General features: G+C 45.5%; 1 long non-coding RNA gene across 1 annotated transcript in view; it reads left to right on the forward strand.

Moving 5' to 3' along the window:
* The first annotated feature begins 2,783 nt into the window (after positions 1–2,783).
* LOC309854965 overlaps positions 2,784–12,541 on the forward strand; it is a 28,358-nt gene continuing 18,600 nt past the window's right edge. Inside the window, exons 1-3 of the long non-coding RNA XR_014306500.1 lie at positions 2,784–2,887; positions 3,600–3,733; positions 4,161–4,241. This is a non-coding gene — a long non-coding RNA (uncharacterized lncRNA). The remainder of the gene's footprint in view (positions 2,888–3,599; positions 3,734–4,160; positions 4,242–12,541) is intronic.

The following is a 12,541-nucleotide window of genomic DNA, read 5'->3' on the forward strand; positions in this document are numbered from 1 at the left end:
TTTTTGTGCCAGTACTCTCTGAATGATTACAGCTTTGCAGTAGAGCTTAAGATTGGGATTGGGATGCCACCAGCTTTGGTGTTCTTTTTCAACACTCCTTTGGCTGTCTGGGGTCTTTTCTGGTTCCAGACAAGTTTGGGGATTATTTGTTCTATCTCTGTGAAAAAAAAAAAAAAGTTGCTGGTATTTTGATAGGGATTGGGTTGACTATTGGTAGACTGCTCTAGGTAGCATAGACATTTTAACAATATGTGTTCTTCCAGTCCATGAGCGTGGAACATTTCTGCATTTCTTCGTGTCTTCCTCAGTTTCTTTCCTATAAGTGTTCTGCCGTTTTTGGAGTACAGATCCTTTACCTCTTTGGTTAGGTTTATTCCTAGGTATCTTGTGGTTTTGGGTGCAATTGCAAATGGGATCGACTCCTTAGTTTCTCTTTTTTCTGTCTCCTTGTTAGTGTATAGAAATGCAACTGATTTCTGGGCATTGATTTTATATCCTGCTACTTTGCTGAATTCCTGTATGAGTTCTAGCAATTCTGGGGTGGAGTCTTTTTTGGGTTTTCCACATAGAGTATCATGTCCTCTTTGCCCTTTCTTTCTTTCTTTCTTTCTTTCTTTCTTTCTTACTTTTTTAAAGATTTTATTTGTTTATTTGATAGAGAAATCACAAGTAGGCAGAGCATCAGACGGAGGGAGAGGGAGAAGCAGGTTCCCTGCTGAGCAGAGAGCATCATCAGGACTCGATCCCAGGACCCTGAGTTGAAGGCAGACACGTAGCCAACTGAGCCTTGCCGGCACCCCTGCCTTTTATTCTTTCTGTTGTCTGTTGTCTGATTGCTGAGGCTAGGACTTGTAGTGCTATGTTGAACAGCAGTGGTGATACTGAACATCCCTGTTGTGTTCCTGACCTTAGGGGAAAAGGGAAAGGCTCTCTTTTTCCCCATTGAGAATGGTATTCACTGTGGGCGTTTCATAGATGGCTTTTATGATATTGAGGTCCATTCCCATATGGGAATGGACCTCTCCCTACACTGTGAAATTTTGATCAAGAAAGGATGCCGTAGTTTGTCCTATGCTTTTTCTGCCTCTGTTGAGAGGATCATATGGTTCTTGTCCTTTCCTTCGTCTGTGTAGTCTATCCCTATTGATTGATTTGCAGACATCGAACCACCCTTGCATCCCAGGAATTAAATTCCACTGGTCGTGGTGAAGAATCGTCTTCATGTACCGTTGGATCCTATTAGCTAGTATTTTCGGGAGAATTTTTGCATCCACGTTCATCAGGGACATTGCTCTGTAATTCTCCTTTTTGGTGAGGTCTCTGTCTGGTTTGGGGATCAAGGTAATGCTGGCCTCATAGAAAGAGTTTGGAAGGGCTCCTTCCATTTCTGGTGTTTGAAACAGCTTCGGAAGATTGGGTATTAATTCTCGTGTAGCTGGTTGGTAGAATTTCCCCTGGGAAGACTTCTGGCCCTGGACTTTGGTTTGTTGGGAGATTTTTGATTACTGCTTCAGTTTCTTGGCTGGTTATGGGTCTGTTTAGGTTTTCTATTTCTTCCTGGTTCAGTTTTGGTCGTGTATCTATCTCAGGGATGCATCTGTTTCTTCCGGATTGCCCAATTTGTTGGCATATAGATGCTCGTAATACGTCCTCACGGTTGTTTGTATTTCTTTGGTGCGGTTGTGACGTCTCCTCTTTCATTCATGATTTTGTTTATTTGGGTCCTTGCTCTTTTTGTTTTGATCAATCTGTCCAGGGGATTATCGATCTTCCTAATTCTTTCAAGGAGCGAGCTCCTAGTCATTGATCTGTTCTCCTGTCCTTTTGGTTTTATTATATTGATTTCTGCTCTACTCTTGAGTGTAGGCTTCATTGGCTGTTCTTTCTCCAGTTTCTTTAGGTGTCAGGTTTGGTTGTGTATCTGAGATCTATCTTGTTTCTTGAGAAAGGCTTGTATTACTAGATACTTCCCTCTCTTTGTTGCATCCCCAGAATTTTGCACAGTTATGCTTTCATTTTCGTTGGTTTCCCTGAAGTTTAAAATTCTTCTTTAGCCTCCGTGTATTTGAGTTCTTTCCAACTTTCCTCTTGTGATTGAGTTCCAGTTTCCAATCATGGTGGTCTGAAAATAGGCAGGGAATGATCCCAGTCTTTTGGTACCAGTTGGGACCTGATCTGTGTGCCAGTAGGTGTTCTGTTCTGGAGAATGTTCCACGTGCACTCGAGAAGACTGTGTATTCTGTTGCCTTAGGGTGGAATGCTCTGACTGTATCTGTGAAGTCCATCCGGTGCAGTGTGTCATCCAGAGCCCTTGTTTCCTTGTTGATCTTCTGCTTAGACAGTCAGTCCTTGGCAGTGAGGGCGTGTTAAGGTCCCTGGCGATTATTGTATTATCACCAGTGTGTTTCTTTAATTTTGTTATTAACTGGCTTATATAATTGGCTGATCCCATGTGAGGGGCATGAATATTTACGATGGTTAGATCTTCTTGTTGGATAGACCCTTTATGATATAGTGTCCTTCATCATCCATTATTGGTCTTTGGGTTCATCTCTATAGGTCTGATACAGGGATTGCTATCCTAGCTTTCTTTGGAGGTCCGTTAGCATGGTAAATGGTTTTCCACCCCCTCACTTTGAATCTGGAGGTGTCTTTGAGTCTAAGATGAGTCTCTTGCAGACAGAGATTATCGATGGTCTTGCTTTTTTTTAACATTTTATTTATTTATTTGACAGAGATCACAAGTAGGCAGAGAGGCAGGCAGAGAGAGAGAGAGGAGGAAGCAGGCTCCCTAGCAAGCAGAGAGCCTTGATACGGGGCTTGAGCCCAGGACCCTGGGATCACGACCTGAGCCGAAGGCAGAGGCTTAACCCGCTGAGCCACCCAGGTACCGCATAAATGATGGTTCTCAAAAAAAACAATTTTTTTTTTTTTTTTAAAGCAGAGGAACCTTTTTCATCCCCTACAGTTTCCTAGCTGCAATGCTAAACCAAAAATGTTCCCTTTTAAAGAAATTTTTTAATGTTTACTTGTCACCAAATGCCTTGGAATTGTCTCCGTAGAACCTTGGCGTTCCCTGGAGCATTGTTTGAAAACCGTTATCTTAAATTAGTCCTTTATCACATTTAGCTGCTGCTCTTTGAATTCCCTCTATGTTTCCTCTTTCCTCGCTCATGCTGCTGTTTTCTTCATACTACTCTTTACCTCTGAATGTTAAGGATGCTTTTGGGTGGCTGCAGTTCAGTTCTGATCAGTGATGTCATTTAATGGAAATTCCTACTTGAGCATTTGGCCGGAAATTTGAGATATGAATAGGATAGTCTCAAAATGGTCATTAAACTTCAAATCCTGAAAGAACATTTCTTCTTACGCCTTCTATGGGCTAAGCCCGTGGTTCTCCAACTTTCACATGCCTACGAATCACCTGGAATTATTTTTGAAATGCGGCTTTCCAGATTGCATCTGTGGGGATCTGATTGAGTAAATCTGTTAGAGGAACTGGAAAGTCTGTACTTTTAAAAACAGCCTAGGTGATCTTTGTGTAAAGCGTCCACATAAACACTGGGAAACACGACACTGAGCATTCTTGTTGTCCTCAGGGAGCGGAACACTCTGCTCAGACTGCAGACAGCAATACCCAGTCCTGAGGCTGAACTTGCGGCTACCTTGGATATCTGGTAACGTCTGCTGAGCATTTTCCCCCAGCCCTTTGACTTTCGTCTGTAGGAGAAGTGTAAGTGAATTGGCAAAAAAGGGGGCCCTCAGCACTAGCAGAGGGAACAGAGCGGGCTTGTCTGATACTGAAGCCCACAGTGTGTGTACCCTTCAGCCATCCTGCCGCTGTGATAATACTGTGATCACAATAAATAAATGTGGACGTTAACCTTTAATCATCAAAGAACGTTAGAAAATACCAGCAAAAAAGTAAAGCGAGCAGTCTGGTTTAGAAAGATTTAAGTGAAAAATGTTAAAACCATTATGGTTTTGAAAGAAGTAACCCACATCCAAAACACTGCGGCCCTTGCCAGAACTGGTTACGTGAAATCGTAATTCATCTCTTTCGCTTGTACCGGGAAGGTCCCAGGCTTTTGTCTATTTGGGAAATTGGGCCCTGTGTTCCCTGGTAAAATGACATCCAGTAAAATTTCGTTCTATTTCAGGTTTCCGCTTTTAACGCCAGTTACTCAGATTCTGGACCCTTTGGGATTTACACCAACTCGCAGGCTGCCGCAGCTGGAGACGTAAGTTGCAAACTCACCAATTCTCCCAAGAGTTTTTCCTCCATTAACATGTTCTTAGTAAAAAAAAAAGAGAGAGAGTGTTTGAAAGCCATGACTGATCAGAGCTCTGTATAGTGTAATATCATTACCATGTGTCTGCCTAGAACCAACTTAAAAATGTTTATGTTCAACATTGTGGGTTGAAGCCTCTGCCTTCAGCTCGGGTCATGGTCCTTTGATCCAGCCCCGCCTCAGGCTCCCCACTCAGCACAGAGTCTGTTGGAGATTCTCTCTTCCTCTCCTGTTAACGCACACGTGCGTTCTCTCTCTCAGATCCTTGGGGAAAAAAGTATCGTTTATGTATATGAGTGCCAAATTCTTTAATCCTTCAAAAGTATTATATAGGTCTAGACTTTTTAAATGATCACTGGTGGCTGGAAGTTGGTTGGGGAAGAGATGGCGGAGAATGAGATTTAGGTCAGAAACTTCCTGGTACAGTGGGCTTTCCCATCTAGATCCTTATTTTGACGAATATTGATTGTTTCACACGTGAAAAGGACATTTGTTGTTGGTTTCATAGGCTCAGTTTAAGTGGTTTTCCCAGCTCACTCAAGTTTCTTCTTTTTTCAAGTTATCTACATTTTTAGTGTTTGTCTGTAGCAATTTATTTATGGAAAAGGGAAGAGGGGACTAATTATTCAAGACACCATTTAGATTTTTTTTTTTTTCTCTTGAAGTTTTACTGAATTAGAATGGACATCCCATAAAGTGTACATATTTACAGTGTATAATTTATTAAGTTCTGACATAAGTGTAGACATATAAAACATAAGTCACCCCAATCAAGGTACTTTTTAAAAAATGAGTGTCCTCTTTGAAATTGAAGTATAATTAACATATAATATTAGTTTCAGACATGTATGTCATGATTTGATATTTCTCAATATTGTGAAATGATCACCCTAGTAAGTCTAGTTAACATCATCCTTTTTTTTTTTTTTTTTTTTTTTTTTTAAATACGAACCTTTAAAAATGACTCTCAGCTTTCAGGTATGCAATATAGTAGTATTAACTAGAGTCCTATATGGAGCTGTATATTACATCCCCAGACCTTAATTATTTGATAACGGGAAGTTTGTTCCTTTTGATTGCCTTACCTGTTTTACCCACCCCTACACCCTGCCTCTGGCAACCACCAATCCACTCTCTGTATTTGTGAGTTCATAGTATTTTTCATGGTGGTTTGTTTTTGTTTCTGCTTTTGTTTTTGTTTTGAAGATTCCATGTTTAAGTGAGATCATACAGTATGTATCTTTTTCTGTCTCACTTCCCTTAGTGTAATGCCCTCAGGGTCCATCTGTGTTGTTACAGATGGCAAAATTTCGTTCCTTTCTATGCCTGAACAATTGTGTGTGAGTGCATGTGCATGCACACATATGTGCATGTGTCTCTGATGTTTGTAAAAATCCCTGCACCTGTCGATGGAGATATCTTAGTTATCGTAAACAGGGGTGCAGTGAACATGGAAATGCCGCTGCTGTCTCTGGGAGATAGTGTTTGTTCCCTTTAGATAAAGAACCAGAAGTTGAATTGCTTGATCCTATGGTAGTTCTACTTTGAGCTTTGTGAGGATACTGTTTTCCGTAGTGGTTACATCATATCCATTCTACCAGCAGTGCACAAGGGTTCCCTTTTCTTCCCCTCCTTGCCAGCAGTGGTCACTTCTCGTCTTCTAGTCTAGTCTTCTAGTCTTTTTGATGGTAGCCATTCTAACGGGTGTGAGGTGATAGAACTCACGATGGTTTTGATTGGCATTTCCCTGATGACTTGTGATGTTGAGCATTTTTTTTTTTTTTTTTTTACTGTGTCTGTTGGCCATCTGTATGTCTCCTTTGGAAAAATGTCTCCTCAGATCCTCTGGGCATTTTTAAATCAAACTAGATTTTGCTGTCGAGTTGTATAAGATATAGATGTATGTCTTACATCTATACAATATCTGTTGTATAGATACTGGATGTTCATCTCTCATCAGATATACGATATATAAATACTCTCCCCTATTCACCAGGCTGCCTTTTCATTTTGTTTTTTTCTTGGCTGTGCAGAAGTTGTTTAATTTGATTTAGTCTGAGTTTGTTTGCTTTTGCTTTTGTTGCCAAATCAAAAAATTGTCAGCAAGACCTCAGTCAAGTAGCTTACTTGACAGTGTTTTCTTCTAGGAGTTTTATGGTTTCTGGTCTTACATTCACGTCTTTAATCCATTTTTATTTACTTTTTGTTTGTGGTGTAAGGTAGTGGTCCAGTTTCATTCTTTTGCATGTGGCTGTCCTGTTTTCCCAGCACTATTGATGGAGGTTACTCTTTTTTTTCCTTATTGCATATTCTTGGCTTTCTTATTATATGTGATTAAACCCATATATCTATACATATATGTATGTTTATTTCTGAACTCTCCTCTCTTTCATTGATCTGTGTATTTGTTTTCATGCCAATGCCATTTCGTTTGATTTCTGTATCTTCGTGGTAACAGTTTAAAATTGGGAAAGGTGGTGCCTCCTGGTTTTTTTGTTTTTTGTTTTTTGTTTTGCTATTTGGGGTGTTTTGCGGTTTCATACAAATGTTAAGATTGTTCTTTTTCTGCGAAAAATGCTGGGATAGCGTTGAATCTGTAGGTTGACTTGGATAGTGTGGACATTTTAATAATACTCATTCATACATGAACACGGGATATCCTTGCATGAATTGCATCTTTTCCGTTTCGTGCAGGTCTTTCACTTTCTTGGTTAAATTTGTTCGTAGGTGTTTTACTCCTTCTAATGTAGTTATGAGTGGGATTCTTCTCTTGATACTTGTTACAGTCAGTGTGATTAGGGAAATCGTGTACAGTGTGTGTATTTTAAGTGTATGGCTTTTTGTTTTTATTTTTTGTATATTTGATGTGCAGTGTTACATGAGTTTCAGGTGTACATGCCTAATTTTCGTTTTGACAACTGTATGCATTTTTAGAACCACGACCAGCGTGGTCAGATGAAAACATTTCCAGGACTCCAGAAAGTTTTCTCATGCTCCTTCCCACTCCTTTACCCCACCATTACCCTTCTCTTTGCCAACCACAGGCTGCTTTCTCTCACTGTATAGGTCAGAATTTCTAAATAGAATTTCATTTACATAGAATCCTATTGTGTATACTGTTTTAGCTGCTTTTGGGGAGACAGTGTGTTTAAGTCGTGCATGTTTGTTGCATTGATCAGTAGTTGATTCCTTCTTTACCGGTGTATAGCATTGCCTTGTATGGATATACTCAGTCTGTTTCTTCATTCACATGTTGTTGGACATTTACGTTGTCAACCCATTTAGGCCTATGTTGAATAAATCTCTTCTTTTTTATTTTTCTTAATTAAAGATTTTATTTATTTATTTATTTATTTATTTATTTGACAGATCACAAGTAGGCAGAGAGGCAGGCAGAGAGAGAAGGGGGGAAGCAGGCTCCGTGCTGAGCAGAGAGCCCCATGCAGGGCTCAATCCCAGGACCCTGGAATCATGATCTGAGCCGAAGGCAGCGGCTCAACCCACTGAGCCACCCGGGCGCCCCTTGAAGCAAATATCTTCATCCTGTCATTGGACGCACAGCTACTTCAACATGTGTCTCCAGAACAGGGTTTCCCAATCTTGGCGTTCCCCACATCTTGGGCCCCATCGTTCTTGGCTGAGGGCCCTGTCCTGAGCTTACTAGGATGCTTAGCAGCACCCCTGGTCTCCACACACCAGAGGCAGAGAGTGTCTTCCTCACTCCTGCTTCTGACCACCGAATGTGTCCTAGACGTGGCCAAACATCTCCCAGGGAACAAAACTGCCCTTGTGCGACACACACATAGATAGACCCACAAAAGTATCGTCACTCTTTAAACATTTCAACATAATTTCTCAGTGGCGTGACATGTCAAGTCACAGTTCAGATTGATCTGATTATCTCACAAATATGTTGACTCTCTGTATCTGTTAAGTCCCGAGTGAGAAGACGACGCGTTACCTTGCCGTTGGTGAACAGGTCTCACACGCCTCTTCTAATGACAGGCCTCACTTTGTCCCTGCTCTTTCTTTAGCCTGGCCATTTATTTTCCTGTAAGGGTGCCTGGGTGGCTCGGTTTGGCTCAGAGTCCGACTCTTGGGATCAGCTCAGGTCCTGGTCCTGATCTCAGGGTCCTGGGATCCAGCCTCTTGTTGGGCTCCCTGCTCAGCGGGGAGCCTGCTTCTCCCTCTCCCCCTGCTGTCCCCCCCTGCTTATGCTGTCTGGCTCGTTCTCTGTGAAATACATAAAATTGATGTACAAAACCAAGCAAAAGAAAAAACAGTCCGTAACGTTTTCAAAATTTTTAAATTTATTTTGTTTTTTAAAGGTTTAATATATATATATATATATATATATATATATATATATATATATATTTCTTTTTCCCAGAGAGAGATCACAAGTAGGCAGAGAGACAGGCAGAGAGAGGAGGAAGCAGGCTCCCTGCTGAGCCGAGAGCCCGATGCGGGGCTCCATCGCAGGACCCTGGGATCATGACGTGCGCCGAAGGCAGAGGCTTTAACCTACGGAGCCACCCAGGCGCCCCAATCCATCCCTTTCTGACAAGACCTAAGGGTGTGTAACACGTTACACCAAACATGTAGCTCACGCTATCCCAGACCCTGAAGGGCAGAGCCCTGCTAAATGTCATCAAACGTTAGTTTATTGGGTTCTCCCAATCTCGCTGAATGTTTTTTTCAGATAATGGAAAGCCCAGTGCCAAAAAAGCTGCCGTGAAATGCATCTAGATGGTAAACATGCTTGGTCCTTGTACCCTGGGGCCTATCCCAGAGGGCTCTGACTCCCTGAGTCTAGAGTTGGACATAAGCATCTGTCTTTTCTTTAAAAAAAAATGGCCACAGGGGGCGCCTGGGTGGCTCAGTGGGTTAAGGCCTCTGCTTTCGGCTCAGGTCAATATCTCAGGGTCCTGGGATCCAGCTCTGCATCGGACTCTCTGCTCAGCAAGGAGCCTGCTTCCCCCTCTCTCTGCCTGCCTCTCTGCCTACTTGTGATCTCTCACTGTCCAATGAACAAAATCTTTAAAAAAAAAAAAAAAAAAAAAAGACAAAAAACGCCAAAGTCCTTCATGCTTTGCTGGTTGGCACTGGGTTGGGAACCACTATTTAGTCTGCCATTCCAAACCCAAACTTCCCCGACAATGTGTGGGCTGCAGACGCAGGAAGGCGTCGGGAGACTGAGACAGAGGAGAGCAGAGAAATGATAAAAACGATCCCAGAGAAAAGCGGCTGCAGCACGAGGCCGGCTCCCAGGGTGGGTGGCGGCGGCGGCAAAGGCGAGCGAGTCCGGGGCCCCGCCTGAGGCCCAGGCAGGGAAGGTGCGGCCACAGAGGGGGCGGCAGCTCGCGAAGTGCTGGCCACGGGGCCTTGCAGGCCTCCAGCAGCTTCCTGGGCCTCAGCCCCGGGCGCTGCCAGCGACTCCGAGCCTGGCGAAGCCGGAGCTGCAGGTGGACTGCATGGGGTGTGGGCACATGTCGAGCGGCAAGCGCTACAGCGTCTTCCCCTGCGAGGGCCCCGAGAGCTGCTTCCAGCGGAGGCATCCACAGCAACCGCAGCTACCCCGGCTACACCCGCGGCTCCGACCGTCGCTGCCAGGTCGGCCAGCACCACCTGTGCCAATACCGCCGCCTGAAAATGGGCTTCCGCGTGGGCATAAGGAGGCGGCGCAGAGTGGGTCGGCGGCAAGGGACACGGATGCTTCGTCCTCCCACGGAGCTGCCAAGCGGCGGACCTTGGCTTCTCTCCTCAGACTCCTGTGTTTTTAAAGACGGTGAAACGTTTGTCTCCTCGGTTTTCTTAAACGATCCCGAAACCAAGGAGAGTGTCGGGCTCCAGCCTCGGCCTCCCCAGAACTGCTGGCCGGAGTAGAGGGCCAGGAACCAAGGGGCCCATTCCTGGGACAGGCTGGCGCTCAGCACCCCAAGCATGAACTTTTGGGGCCGGTGGGGTTGGCTTCCCTCGGGGGACGGCCTGACGTCTGGACCAGAGCGGCCAGCGGAGTAATGCGCCAGGCAGGTTGTCAGGACACGGAATCCACGTTGGACACTGTATGATGAATGAGTCGAGGCCAATAATAAAGATGTTTCCTACCTGAAAACAAAAACAAAACAGAACAAAACACCTATCCCATAGAGAGTCCAGAAAAGCCAAGCTCTAGCCATACTACTTCTCTGTCCGTATTCTGTGTCTCAGTGACTCTAGAGTCAATTGACTTGAAGCAAGTTCGCACAAACGGTTACCCACACATACGAACTAAATCAATTTATCAGGGCATTTTAAGCACAGCTAATTGGGACACGGTACTGCAAAGCCTTTTATTTCCCTCTCGTCATTTCAGTGGCGCTGCAGACTCTCTGGACAAAGAACTGTCCATTTGAGAAAAATTCTTTCTCATTCAACAGTGTGACACATGTGGTCAAGAGCATCTGAAAGCTGGAGAAGAAATGAAGTGGCATGGAGTCCACGTATGTTCACAAACGTCACCACAGACTGTCCCCAAGTCTTCCAAACTAATCTGTGTATTTCTTTACGTCTTGAACGAGCCACCACGGACACCTCCTGCGTGTCAGACATGGCGCTAAGTGTTTTGTTAATGTTAAATTTCACTTCGTCTTTACAGTCCTCTATGACGTGGGATTATCATCATCCCCATTCGTCCCATCAGGGAACGGAGACGTACAATGCTTTAGCAACACGGCTCATAAGAGGCAGAGGTAGGATCTGCTTGGGGTCTGGACCCAATGTTTTAAATCACTATGATTCGTTTCCAAGACCCTACAAAAACGACAAGTCGTCACCCCAAACGTTGGTTTTCCCCACCCCACGGTCCCCACGTGGCCCCAGCTTCAAGGACATTCTGTCAATTCCTTCAACACTACACATCCTTCCCGGCCCTAACGGAACACCTTCCCACATCCGCCTGGATTTCTTAGCCTCCTGGTCTCCGCTTGAACATTACTCAGCAAATTACAAACTCTAACGCACCCTGTACTTCCCAGCACTCAATGCAAAACAGTAATGACGAATTTCACGGGTCGTTATTTCCTTCCTGTCTTGGCCAGCCAGGGGGTGAGTCCCTCACGCATCCTGTCAGTCCTGTTCATCATGGGTTCCAATCACTGATAGCCACAACCCACCCAAAAGGAAGGCCATTCCCCCTACAGACACACACACACGCACAAAGACACACACACACACACACACACACACACACACACACACACTGACCCCTGACTGGCCTGATCTCAGGTGCACGGTGGGGATCCTGACAACCCCTCGTGGAACGTAACCTACTCGAGAAGGAGAACGGAACTCCTCTCCCATCAACACTCCACTTACGGGCTTCAAGTCGGTCTCTTCTAGCGGGACTTGAGCCCCAGCAAGGCTGAAACCTCATCTGCCCGGTTCGGCCGCATTTCCGCTCGCTCTGTCTCCAGGCCCCCCACATAGTTAGCAGCTCCATCAACGAGGCCCCGTTCTGGGCTCCTCTCAGCTGCGAAAGGAGGGGCACACAAGCTGACGGCTACCTTTTGGCAAACCGGTGTACTCCTGAGACACAGGCCCGCCTCCCAGCGAGGCCCCAGCCCCCCCGGAGACACGGGGCCCTGACATCATGCCCTACAGGTACCTCCGTGCAGAGGAGCATCTTCCCAAGGGCTGCTCACTTCTTGGTCCTCCGCGCCGACCTTGAGGACGAAGTACAGGAGCTGGAAAGGGGTGTCTGTCCTCAGACCAGTGTCCGTGGGTCTGGAGGTTGTGAGGTGCTACGCCCACCGGGACAAGGTTGTGGGGTCTTGAGACGCCAGACAAGCAGCAAGCCTCACAGAAGCCTGGAAAACGGGAGGTGCTTTTGCTCAGACTCCGCTCAAGTGTCTCAGTGCCCCGCCCGTCAGCTATCCTAACCACCTTCCCGCTCCTGGGTGCCGGGCCCCCACGCTGAATGGACAGTTTCCCTGCTCCCCCGGCCTTCGGAAGGCATCGCCCGCCGGATAGGTCTTTGGGCCCCGCCCACCCACACAACCCTGGGCACACAGTCTCTCTCCCATTCCCACCTGGCAGGAGCTCGGTCACACCACCATCCTCCCCCTCTGCTGCTGCTGTGTTCTGAGGGTGGCCTCTCTGAGCTCCTCACAAGCTCTAGATGGCTGTGGTCGGCACCAAACCGAGCTGTCTGGAATGGAATTGCCTCAGCACCCTTTTCAAAACTCAGATGGGCATACTTGTGGGGACTG

The sequence above is a fragment of the Mustela nivalis genome (assembly GCF_964662115.1).
Source record: "Mustela nivalis genome assembly, chromosome: 19".
In the NCBI taxonomy this organism is placed as follows: domain Eukaryota; kingdom Metazoa; phylum Chordata; class Mammalia; order Carnivora; family Mustelidae; genus Mustela; species Mustela nivalis.